Raw genomic sequence first — 13,675 nt, forward strand, 5'->3', positions numbered from 1 at the left:
TGTAGTCTCCCGGTGCACATGCAAAAACATGGAAAGCCGAATTCTGAAAATGGATCCTACTTTTTTTTTTTTCCTAAATCCGACACAGTATTTTAAGTGTCTTTATTTCCAAGAAATTCTAATTTATAACATGGGGAGGATTTTTTTGGCACAGGCTGAAGTGCAGATGTTATTCCTTAAGGAAGGCAGCCTTGATTGCCTGGGTGAATAATGGCCAGGCGCTGGCATTGCGCCAGGACTCCTCTTACAGCAGAATGTATAAAACCACTCTTCTACAGAAAGAGGCCCCCAGAAGGATAATATATTATTACGCATGATTCAAATTACAGGATCTGCAGCAGGGGAGCGAGTGGCTGAACCGAGACAGGCGCACACAGAATACTGATGATGAGATGATGGAATGCAGGAGCCACAGTTTACCCTTCACGTCCTCTGTATTCTTTTCACAGTGACTGCACGCTTGATTATCTCTCTGTCTCATTGCTCATTGGCTGATAGAGATGTATTTCAAGGTTCTTTTAAGGTTTGCAATTTTTTTTTTATTTTTTATTTTTTTTTTTTATTTTGACACATTTCAATGTACGGTTCCGTTTCCCAAAGAAATAATAATACTAATAATAATAATAATAATTCTTCGCATAATGCATTTCCTATCTGTTTAAGGCCTCGTGCGCATACAAGGCAGCAAAAAAAAAAAAATCTGAATTTTTTTTGTATTATTTTTTTTTTTAAATTCCGAGCAGAAATAATTTCTAGAACAAGATAAGACCAAGAAGATATAACGTCTAGCCTATGGTTTATTTAAATGAGGAGGGGATGTTAATGTTTTCTTCTTGCGAAGGTTACATATAATGAGCATTTTCTCAGCATGCATGGACCCTTCCCCCCCCCACCCGAGAACGTTCTTGCATTGCCTGGGGCATGAATTCCTATATGAAGAGATGCAAATAAGGTGTTGACAAGTATACGGAGGAGGGGTAAGGATCACACATATTCAATAACGGTTTCACCAGCGGATTAATATATTAAAAATCGCGACAAATTGAGTGCTCGACTCGGGCCGCGAGAGACGTCTATCAAATGTTTATATCATTGGAGGGCGAAATACATCGATGATTTTAAGTCTTAAAAAGCGGCAGTGGTTTAATAATATCGGGCGACGAGGGGGAAATTTGCAAACGGGAAGGATGAAAGGGTTAAAATATTATCTAGGGGTGGGGGACGGGACAAAAAAAAAGAAAAAAGAAATGGACTAATTCTCTTGGTGGCAACGAGAGACGGCACACGATGGCGCGGGGCCAACTCTTTTGCATAGCGATTCAAATTATGCTGGCAGAATAATTAATGGGGGTATCTAATCGCACAAAAAAATATGTTAAACAAGGTTCATTAGCGCATGATGTAAATGAGTTTCTCACCAATGATGTCACCTGATTGGCTGAGACGGAAAGCTGGTGTCGAACAGTGCAGCATGGCCGGATTGGCTGCGAGCTCCTCAGTATTACTGCTCGGGCAGCCCTCGAGTCAGACATGTTGTGTCTCGCTGGCTCGGTGTTTCGATGCAAATCTTCATCATCCCAGCTGCGTCTCCATAGCAGTGGTACCCTAAAGCCGGAGTCTCTCTCCTGTTTCCCACAGCTCTTGTCTGCTAGGCGGTCACTGCTGTGAAATACCAGCCCTTGGCACTCAGCCCAGACTGCAATCTTACATTTGTCTATAACACAAGAAAAAAAGGTATTTGACAAAACAAATATAAAAGCGCAGCATCCACATGCAAAGGCAGACAAACGAACTACTATTGTCCCGCTTTTGTTTGTTTTAGGTTTCCAGAGAATATTAAAATTATACTAATTATTGAGAAAAAAAATCTTAGCTTTCCAATGTAAGAGATTATTAATATTATAGTAAATATTGAGTAAAAAAAATAAAACAAATCTTAGATTTCCAATCTAAGATTATTAATATCATACTATTAAGTAAAAATTTTTACAAAATCTTAGATTTCCAATTTAAGAGATTATTAGTATTAAATTATTAAGTAAAAAAAAAATCTTAGACTTCCATTCTAAGAGATTATTAATATTATACTAATTATTGAGCAAAAAAATGATAAAAAAAATCTTATTTCATTACCTCGTTAACAAATTGGATATCCATGCAATAAAAAAAAAAAAAAGAAGAAGAAAAAAAGGCATTTGGGCTATAACGGCGGTCCGAAAAACTAATTACGATTCTGTCGTTATGTTTTTTCGCCTTTTAATGAGCGTTCTTTACAACTATGCAAAATGGTGTCGAAAGGGAAAAAAAAAAAAAAAGAGGTAGGGAGAGAAGAAAATCTGTTCGGCTCGTACAGTTCAGCTTGTCTGACCCCCCTGATAAAAAAAGAATGCAGTCATATCAAGTTTAGCAGACAATGAAGTACCTAAAGGTTTTCCCTAGACAAGTCCTTTATAACCAGGCGGTATTATGTGCTGCAGACAGCGTCCAATCACTATGCCGCATTCTGCAGCGATGACACAATAGGTGCCCTGGCCACTGTGTCCTGATAGCTCAGGTTCATGTACTGTATATCTCAGGATCCCTGGGTCTTTAATATTCAATAGGAAGGCGGAGAGGGGGGGATAAGCAGGCTGCCTAATTCCTTTCCCCGTAATTATAACCGCCTAATTGCTGTACATAATCCGCCCCATAACGGTGGGTGGTGCGTACTGTAATAATGCACGTCATATACATATGCTGAAAAAACCCGCTCCCTACTTAACGCTATATGGAAAATCTCAAATTATGCAACGCAGGCAGCATTTAAACATGAAATAATCTCATTAACCCGGCTCTTACGGCTTATCGGACCGTCGTCAGACGCTAACGCAACCTCTGATGTGCTGGGGATATGTTTGCATATAAACTTGCCACTTTAAATTGCAAGAAAGTCTAAAGGCGCCTAATTTAAGGTCTTGGGTGAAAAAAATATTTATATTAAAAAAAAATAATATATATGTATATACATATAGTATATATGCATATGGTACATATATATGTATGTATATGTATATATTTTTATTTTATTTTTTATTTAAGTAAACTGTACCCCTAAAAAAAAAAATATTGCGCTTTAGCTTGCAAGAAGGGTTAAATCGGCGCTTTAGATTGCAAGAGGGGTTAAATGGACCAAATTTATTAAGGATTTGGGGTAAAAAAAATATATACTAATATATATATATATATATATATATATATATATATATATATATATATATATCTTAAACAGGGAGGATGTGCCCAGAAAAAATTTTTGCCGCTTTAGATTACGGGAAGGGTTGAATGTGCCTAATTTGTTAAAGGTCTTGGGTAAGAAAAAATATATATTTTAAAAAAGTGTGCATATATATATATATATATATATATATATATAATATATATATTTATTTATTTATTTATTATTTTTGTTATTTATTTATTTTATTTTTTTTTTTTTAAAAGGAGAAAAAGTACCCGACAAAGATAAGAAATCTACATAAAGCTAGATGGCATATCTCAAACCTTCCCTAATTGGAAACCTATTGTGCTAATTCTCTGGCGCGTGAAATAAAGCGACAGGATAGCGAAGCGTGTTTTTTCACGAATTCGTTAAATGTAACGCTGCATAGTGGGAACCTCCGCACTAATTTGAGTCATTTTTTTTTTTTATGGACACAGGATTAACATATTCATGAACTAAATGACTGTTATGACTTCAGCCACGACAGTAAGCAAAAGCTGAACCTTCATGCTGGCACAATGAAATAAAATCAAGAGGGGGGGGAGGTAAGGAGGGCGCCTGGACGAGGAATCTCTATCCCTCCCTCGATTTATGTATTTACTTATTTATTTGTTTTGGGAAGAATATCAATTTTCAATATTTAAAAACCTGTAAGTACATTGACCTTTCCAAGCCAGGAGTGAAATCTGTTATTTGGCACCTTACTCGCACTGTCATGATGTGAAATCGTCCGTGTTCTGAGCCTTTTTTACAAGTTCAGTTCTGATCGGCGTCATTACCAGATGGTAGGTTTTTATTATTAAAGCTATATCCATTAGTAGAGACTGTGATGGCCAGGGAGAAACAAAGACTCGCCTCCACGCTGTTATTCACTTGTTTTTCCCTTTCTGCTTTGCACCATGACGCTGGCACCAGCCATAATGTTATAAATTATCTCCAATACCATGGTATCAGAATTGTAGATGTGTATGTAGAAGAGCTGATTTTTCATTCTTTTTTTTTTGTAGATTGACGTAAACTCTTTTAAAAAAAAAATCCCGATGACATCATGATGAGTTGTGCGAAATCGCTAAATCGCGAACTCAGCGCTGCAACTTCTGGAAAAGAATATCACCACTATTTTCATTGTACAGGGGAATGAGAACTACCATCAGGTCATTTCTAACATTGCACTCCAGTATATAATGCTTTCCACAACTTACATATTTATATTACAGATGGACTTGAGCTCAGTTTGTCATCTGGTGCAGAGTGTGGCAAAATATTAATGGTTTTCCGCAACTGCAGGTAAATCGATCCAGTTATCTTGGCAGAAAAAGAGACAGCGAAATGAGAAACACAGCCCCGCTATAGCCAAACGTTATAATATGTATCACGGTTATACAAGATTTACGTTTCAATGTTCTTTTTAGTATTGTTTAAAATGTAGTACTTGACATTGAATTTCTTTACTCCGTGAAGTAAGTGGTAATGAATTTATTTAATATCAACCTTCGGTTATGTTTCTTTTTCTAATATTCAGTTAAAGGGTTTGTCCAGGTTTTTCATGAACGTGTTCAGCCCCACTCTACGTGACTGCAGACCTGTGAAACCTCACATCATGCACGGAGCATGTTGTCAGGATTATCCAGTACCGGCAGGGAGACTGAGCGATCATGTGACTTTATGGTATTTTATATTAAAGTGGGGGTGATGTCAGATGAAGAGATGTATAGTTATTATTATTATTATTTATTGCTATAGCGCCATTTATTCCATGGCGCTTTACATGTGAGGAGGGGTATACATAATAAAAACAAGTACAATAATCTTAAACAATACAAGTCATAGCTGGTACAGGAAGAGAGAGGACCCTGCCCGTGAAGGCTCACAATCTACAAGGGATGGGTGAGGATGCAGTAGGTGAGGGTAGAGCTGGTCATGCAGCGGTTTGGTCAATCGGTGGTTACTGCAGTTTGTAGGCTTGTCGGAAGAGGTGGGTCTTCAGGTTCTTTTTGAAGGATAGTTGGGTATCATTTGCATAGAGATGATACTGGAAACCAAATGATGATATGTTCAATAGGGGCAGTATATAAGAAGAAGAGGAAAGGACCTAGGACTGTGCCTTGAGGAACCCTGATAGTAAAGGGAAGATTAGAGGGAACAAGAGCCAGCAAAAGATACCGTGAGGGAGCACTTAGAGAGATAGGAGGAGAGCCAAGAGAGAACGATATCCTTGAGCGGGGCATGGTCAGGAGGAGCTGGTGATCCAGTGTCAAAGGCTGCAGATAGATCCAGGAGATTTAGCAGGGAGCAGTGACCATTAGATTTTGCTGTTAATGGGTCTTTAGAGACTTTAGTAAGGGCAGATTCAGAAGAGTGTGAAGGGCGGAAACCAGATTGTAATAGGTGAAGAAGAGAATTATCTGAGATATAGCAGATGAGACAGGAGTGGTCAACGCATTCCAGGAATTTGCAGATAAAGGGAAGATTAGAGTCCAGTCTGTAGATAGTAGTACATTTCTGGTCCAGGCATGGCTTTTTAAGTAAAGGGTTTATGGCATGGTGTGTTTGAAAGAATAGGGAAAGATACCCTAAAGCTGGGTTCACATTGCGTTAGTGGGTGTCCGCTGATGGAATCCGTTACATAGCGCCACTAATGCAACGTAACGGATCCGTTAGCGCACCCATTGAGCGCAATGTATCTAACACATCCCTAACACATGCCATTTTTGTCATGCGTTAGCGATGTTCCGTTAGTTTGTGACGGACCTCGAACGCTGCTTGCAACGTTTTTGGGTCCGTTCTCGCTAGCACAGATTGGGCATCTGCGCTAGCGCGATCGCTAAACGCGATCACTTTTTGGACATTGCGTTAACGCAGTCCGTTAGCATATGCGCTAAACGGACTGCACTAACGCAATATGAACCTAGCCTAAGAAAGAGAGAAGTTAAATATTTTAGTTAGGTTGGTAGTGACAACTGGGGAGAGGGACTGATGGAGATGTGAGGGAATAGAGGAATAAATGGCGCTATAAAAATGTATAATAATAATAATAATAATAATAAATAGAGTCACTGGTGCAGGTTGTAGGGTGAGAAGAAGCAAGGAGCATGGTCACTTCTTGTTCTATGACAGTCTCAAAAATGGAAAGAGAACTTGAAGTGCAGGCAGGAAGAGGATCCAGGTTCTGACGGGATTGTGCAAAAATGCCTTGATTTTGAGTAGGAAATAAGTGGCCAGATCATCAGCGCTGAAGTTGGTGATAGGGGCCTGTACTTTAGAGCTTGAGAGGGAGTGAAAGGTTTCAAAGAGTAGTTTTGGATTGTTGGCCAGTGATGTGATGAGGCTGAAGTAGACTTGTTTAGCCAGATGGAGTGCAGAGTTATAAGTTTTAAGCATGAACTTATAGTGGATGAAGTCTTCTGCTAAAAGTGATTTTCTCCACAGATGTTTGGCACAGCTGTGACTGAAGGTACTGTATTTAATATGCGTACTCCCAGTGATTCTTTGACATGAAGTGCGTGGGTGGCCTCACTCAATTCCCTTGTACTGAGCCAGGCCATGCAATTCTATTCGGATTGTATCCGAAATTATGCATATCACATAATTGCAGACACATGACCGCTCAGTCTCACTGCCGACACCAGAGAATCATCTCAGTGAATGAGATGTGAGGATTCACAGATCTGCAGTCACATGACTGCAGATGTTTGTGAAAAACCATTAAGATGCATCAGAGCTTAACTTGTAATAAAAGGGACCTGTCACCCCAAAAATCGCGGGTGAGGTAAGCCCACCGGCATCAGGGGCTTATCTGCAGCATTCTGTAATGCTGTAGATAAGCCCCCGATGTTACCTGAAAGAGGAGAAAAAGACGTTAGATTATACTTACCCAGGGGCGGTCCCGCTGCTGGTCAGGTCAGATGGGTGTCTCCGGTCCGCTGCGGCGCCTCCTATCTTCATTACAAGACGTACTCTTCTGATCTTCAGCCACGGCTCCGGCGCAGGCGTACTTTGCTCTGCCCTCTTGAGGGCAGACGATAGTACTGCAGTGCACAGGCGCTGGAAAGGTCAGAGGCCCGGCGCCTGCGCACTGCAGTACTTTGTCTGCCCTCAACAGGGCAGAGCAAAGTATGCCTGCGCCGGAGCCGTGGCTGAAGATCAGAAGAGGACGTCTTGTAATGAAGATGGGAGGCGCCGCAGCGGACCGGAGACGCCCATCCGACCTGATGAAAAAAATGTGAAATAAAACCCACAGTAAAAAATGCAAGTGACATTGATTGACTAATCGATGCTGAAATTCGGCTGAAAATCTACATAAAAAATGCACAAAGTATTCATCATGGGGACTTGGCCTAAGGGCAGGTATAGACGGCCATAGATTCTCTCATCCAAGAAAATTGGGTCGATTATGCAAATCACACTCTGATCAGACTCTGATCTGTCTACCAATTAGAAATTTCTCTTAAATACTCTCCATCTTCTCCATTCTGTCAGTGCATGGGAATTGTACTGCAGAGAGCATACAGACAGCAAACGGATGACAACTGAGAAAAAAGTCATCTTACTTTTCTGGATGAAAATTGGACCAATTCTTTATAAGTTTGTGTGACCCTAGCCTTAGGGCTCACTCATACCACCGTATAGCTCGGACAAGAGATTTCCTATTTTTTATCGAATAGCACACTGACCCATGTTATGTTACTTCGGAGACACGTTGTTAGTAGTTTATAGAATAAAAGAACAATTTACATTTTACTCAAAAATATACCTACAAAGAGAAAAATCAGACAAACTGAAAATTTTGCGGTGGTCTCTTAATTTTTGCCAGAGTTGTAGATGGATTCATTCCTGCAAGTTGCTTCTAGTTAACTACTTGGTACAAACTTTTAGGTCAACGCCACATATCTCTTCTGATACCAAAGCTACAATTAAAGGACCTTTCTGTGTGTGTATTTTTATTTCTTTTGACTACGTGGTTAGTAACAGGGCTGTCTTATAGATGCTTCTCCACAACTAGCCCCTGGGCTTGATGTCACCGAGCATTACGCACCTGACAACAACCCCAAAGCCATTACCCTGATTGCTAATCATCAGAGCAATCAGGGAGAGTGAAACTAAGCACCAGAATTTCTGGGGTGGCTGAGGGCTGGTGTTTTTTGTCTTTGAGGGGACAAATACCTATGGTCCCATTCCAGCCTATAAATATCAGCCCATAGCCTTTGCTGTTTATTAAAAATAGAGGGGAACCCCACAAAAAAAGATGTGGGATTCACCCTATTATTAATAACCAGTAAAGGCTACGCAGACAGCTGTGAGCTCTTCATGGATCGTGGCCCCTTAATAACACCAGCCCCATGCTGTCTGCTTTCCCTCAGCTGGTTATTAAAAATAAAGGGGACTCCACGCCATTTTTTTAAAAATTAATGATTTATTTAAAAGGTTAATAAGGCTAAACACCCTTCAGTGCCACATTAAAGGTACCAAAGGGTGCTAGTTTATTATATGTAGGGGGTTGGGACATTAAACATCTACAGGACATCTATCCTATTTATTCTATGTATCAATCTATCTATCTATTATCTATATCTGTATAAAATATTGATTTATTACTTAGAAAACTAACTTTAAATGACAAAGAATTACTGTATGCAAAAGCTGATGTTAAAAACGCATTGCGTTGCCGTACTGATGTAATACGACTGCTACTTGATAAAAATCGCACTGTACTCGCATTATGATGCATTTCCCACTTTTCAGGAATAACATCAGATGGATTTGATTACGCAGATCACTGAAAGCCCTTAGATAGAGCATTGAGCTAGATCCATTATTTTTGTCATTTTGCTGGGTCGATGGCCTTATTGTTCTCAAAACATTGTGACTTCATCAAAGTCGTTACTCTCCTGTCCTGGCTCCAGAGTCGGTCCAAGCACCTCCCCTGTGGTGGGGGCAGTTTTCTCTGCTCTTGTGCGCATACGATTACTTTGGTATCTGGCGCACACCTCAAGATATCATCTTGCTAGGCCTCTTATGGCCAATCAGCTCCATAGTTTGGAACACGTTTCTACCACATGTATTCCTTGTGCTATTACTATATCCTACTTGGTCCTGCTACAGTTAAGCTAAAGTATGCCACTTGATTAACACCTGTTACAGTTTAGTGCCTTACTACCATCTCAATTTTGCTGTACCTTAGTGTAATACACATATTATTATTATTATTATTATTATTATTATGCCATTTATTCCTTGGCGCTTTACATGTGAGGAGGGGTATACATAATAAAAACAAGTACAATAATCTTGAACAATACAAGTCACAACTGGTACAGGAGGAGAGAGGACCCTGCCCGCGAAGGCTCACAATCTACAAGTATCTAGCTCTTCTATAGCCTAGTGCCTGACTACCAACTAAAGTCAGTTGTTCCTACGTGGCATCCACATATTCAGCTCCACTTCAGCCAGTAGTCTGTCCATCTATGCAATTTGGTTATTCTTAAGAGCTGTAAGCGCATGCAGCTGTATTACAATAGGACACAAGACTGTGGTGTTAGTGCTTAACTGCTCACAAACTTAACTTTGCTGCATCAAGGTATCTGTTCGTCTACTAGTCTCTGCTGATCTGATGTGCTGTCAGCACCCTCATCACCACCACATCCAGGGCCGGTTTTAGACAAATTGGGGCCCTAGGCAAAATTCAAAATGGGGCCCCCCTGTCCATATAAAACACGTACATGTTACACCGATATCGGTGTCACCAGTGTTTTCAATCAGTGTGCCATCCATGTGCCATCCGTGCTTTTTCAGTAAGGATAATGGAAATGAAATTACAAAGCTTCTCGCATACTTTCCATGTTAAACACGGACGGCACACTTACGGCATGTTTACACGGACTCATAGACTTGTATTGGCCCTTGTCATCTGTGCTGCTGGGAAAACACGGACATGAGTGCAGCTCCGTAGCTCCAATAGAGAACACGTGGCATCTGTGAAAAACATGATAGGTCGTATGAAGGTCGTATGAAGGGGGCCGTATAGTCACATAATAGAAAACATTAGCAGAATTGCTGTGTTTTTCTACATCCTACCTCACAAACAGCAGAATAAAAAGAGAATTAAAAAAAGGCCTGCATGTGCCCCAACCTACTGTGCTAAATACCCTCTGGCTCCATGACCGATGGAGCAACAGATTTATTTTTTTTTTAAAAAGTGTCTTCATTCATGTAATAAGATGGTCCTGTGTTTTATGCAAAGCAGCTAAATCACAAAGACATAACTGATTGTACAGGGTTAAACTGCAAGATACATGCTTGTGAATGGTAATTCTACTAGAAGAGGACATGGCTCCCTCCAAAAAGATTATTCGGAATCTCCCACTACATACACACAGAACCCTCTGGATCCACACAAAGGAGAAGGCTGTGACAAGTTTTACCTTTGTAGTTTCATTTAGCGTCCTCATGCTGCTTCCCCATAACACACAGGAATCCTTCTGGGAAATCCAATTTCTACCAACTTCATTTTCCTTATCTGAAAAGGCCAGAGCTTATTTAAGTAAACTCGAAAAATACATTTTTTACTTTTTCTCTGTATATAGACTTGAGAAAGATCTTTTTTTAATTCATTGCATTTTTCAGGAGGTAATAGGTCCTCCTTAAAGGGATTGTATGAACATATAAATTTGATAAACTAGTCTTACAATAGGTCATCCATATCAGATTGATGGGGTGTCTGACACCTGACACATCTACCGATCAACTGTTATTAGCGCCATTGGTGGACGGTTGTAAATGTTGAACAGTGTTGAATAGCACCGCTCCTTTCAATGTCTAGGGGATGTTGCCAAAGAACTGCAGATTTTAGGTCCTATTCATTTGAGATCTATTTGAGGTCTCAGCAGTACTATAGTTTTACAACTCTTCAAGTGAAAAATTCCCACTATGATAAAGGAGAAACCCTATTCCTCTAAACGTACATGGTGTTCACTTGTTATGGTCTCAAGCCAAGGCTTATTCTGTTTAATACATTTTGTGCAACTTGATAGACATGTAAAACTCTTACTTCACCTCTCGCTGAAATACATAACTGCAATATTTTGTGCCAAAAATTGGTGCACACTATTAATAAACTTGGCACATTTTTGGACTGGTCTCAGCCATACTGCTTTTTATACACAATTTTTAACAGCATCAAGGTAGCTGTACTAAGTGTGTAAGACATAAAAACTAACCCTGTCAACTAACCCTGTCATGAAAAGGTGACTTTAAGATTTTAAATATGTGAAATCACTGATAACACACATTGATACCATGAGCTGTGTGAAGTGGGAAACACAACTCTGACACCTTTGAATTTCCTCATGGCGTTAGACAAGAAATCCTTTTGATATGCACCTTTTTAATGATTCACAGAGCCCGAGACCTTTCATTAATACAGTGTACTTCATAAGATGTAATGACTCTTTATCACACAATCTTCTTCATGAATTAACTGGATTCATTAAGAGTGGCAGCTTTCAGATGTCAATCATTTGACAATCATTTTCACTATATAAAATACCATATGAATGGTTCTATCCTTTTTTGCCATGAGATTCACATTTTTACTGCCCTAATTTTCAATAATGAAACATGCATCAGCTACAATTACTATGTCAAAACATAAAAACTACAGTACTACTAAAACAGTAGAAGAGAACTTATCAAAATTTTGCTTTAATAGCAAACATGATCCACCTATATTTGCTAATCAAAATCTTTTGTACTAATATACAGGGGCAGGCACCAGTCCACATTTCATAATCAAAATCGTTTGGGCTAATACTCTGGTGCAGGCACCAGGCCACATTTCATTATCAAAATCATTTGGGCTAATACTCTGGTGCAGGCACGAGGCCACATTTCATAACCAAAATAGTTTGTGCTAATTTTGTGATCCTGCCACCAGTCCACATTTCAGCACCTAAATCCTATGTGCTAATTATGTAGTCTAGTCACCAGTCCATATTTCAGCACATAAATCTAATTCTGTGGTCCAGCCAATAAATACTGATTATTAATTTAGTGACAGGTGACTGAAAGTTCTGGGCCTAGGGTTGTGAAACAGCTGGTTAAAAGAGGGGAAGAGTATATCCAACATGAGTGGAAAAAAGCAAAGTTGTCCTGGTAGGGGGAATAGGCTTCGTGTTTGAAGTATACGTAAAATAGGTGGTAATGTTACTGAAAGCTCTGCTGAACAAACACCGGCTCATCCTATCCAAAGACAACAGATAACTTCTGCTACTGGATGGGCTACTCAACTCCAATTCTTTGGCATCCGCACAACGGTGCACCTTATAGATGAGGGACAGAAAGAGCATGTGGTTCAGTGGATGGCAAGCGCTGCATTAAGTAGCCTCTCCTCTTCTTCATCTCACTTAACATCACACAAAGTACAGTTCCTCCAATTAACCTTGCTTCCCACCACGTCATGACTCTCCAACCGTCCAACTGACCCAGAGTACAAGTAGTATAATTTCGCAGCATGGATGCATGGGGCAGGGCCTGGGACAGGTCTTGGACCAGTATTCATAGCTTTATCAGGTGGATGAGGGACAGGTTTAAGCCTAGTGCCCTGAGAGCTCTGCCAAATTCAGGCAACACACATGAAGGAGACCCAACTTGGAATCCAAACATTTCCAAAAATTAGGGGCAAACACCACTAAAGTGTCATCAATTTCTCCAGAGTATAAATGGTATAATAGAACTCTGACACCCCTTCCACTACAGGCAACCCACCAAATGGAGACACAACTTGGTGTCTCCACATTTCAAAAAATTGTTAGCAACATCAGCAGCAGTAACAGCAGCAGAAACAGAAGCCATGACAAAAGTGTCATAGTAGCATAGTAACATAGTTAGTAAGGCCGAAAAAAGACATTTGTCCATCCAGTTCAGCCTATATTCCATCATAATAAATCCCCAGATCTACGTCCTTCTACAGAACCTAATAATTGTATGATACAATATTGTTCTGCTCCAGGAAGACATCCAGGCCTCTCTTGAACCCCTCGACTGAGTTCGCCATCACCACCTCCTCAGGCAAGCAATTCCAGATTCTCACTGCCCTAACAGTAAAGAATCCTCTTCTATGTTGGTGGAAAAACCTTCTCTCCTCCAGACGCAAAGAATGCCCCCTTGTGCCCGTCACCTTCCTTGGTATAAACAGATCCTCAGCGAGATATTTGTATTGTCCCATTATATACGTATACATGGTTTTTAGATCGCCCCTCAGTCGTCTTTTTTCTAGACTAAATAATCCTAATTTTGCTAATCTATCTGGGTATTGTAGTTCTCCCAGACTGCAATAATGTGAGATCAATGCAGCACACAAAAAACACCATCGACTAGTCTGACCAGTCTGCGATTGGGGTGCAAAAGTCATTGGAGATC

At 40.0% G+C, this 13,675-nt stretch overlaps 1 long non-coding RNA gene across 1 annotated transcript in view; it reads right to left on the reverse strand.

The window, feature by feature from the left end:
• The window catches only part of LOC138672685 (uncharacterized), a 758,018-nt gene extending 755,594 nt beyond the window's left edge, over window positions 1–2,424 (reverse strand). The window contains exons 1-2 of the long non-coding RNA XR_011319764.1: window positions 2,134–2,424; window positions 1,419–1,714 (exon numbers count right to left, since the gene is read on the reverse strand). This is a non-coding gene — a long non-coding RNA (uncharacterized lncRNA). The remainder of the gene's footprint in view (window positions 1–1,418; window positions 1,715–2,133) is intronic.
• Between the last annotated feature and the right edge of the window lie 11,251 nt (window positions 2,425–13,675).

Source organism: Ranitomeya imitator, chromosome 3, assembly GCF_032444005.1.
Source record: "Ranitomeya imitator isolate aRanImi1 chromosome 3, aRanImi1.pri, whole genome shotgun sequence".
NCBI lineage: Eukaryota > Metazoa > Chordata > Amphibia > Anura > Dendrobatidae > Ranitomeya > Ranitomeya imitator.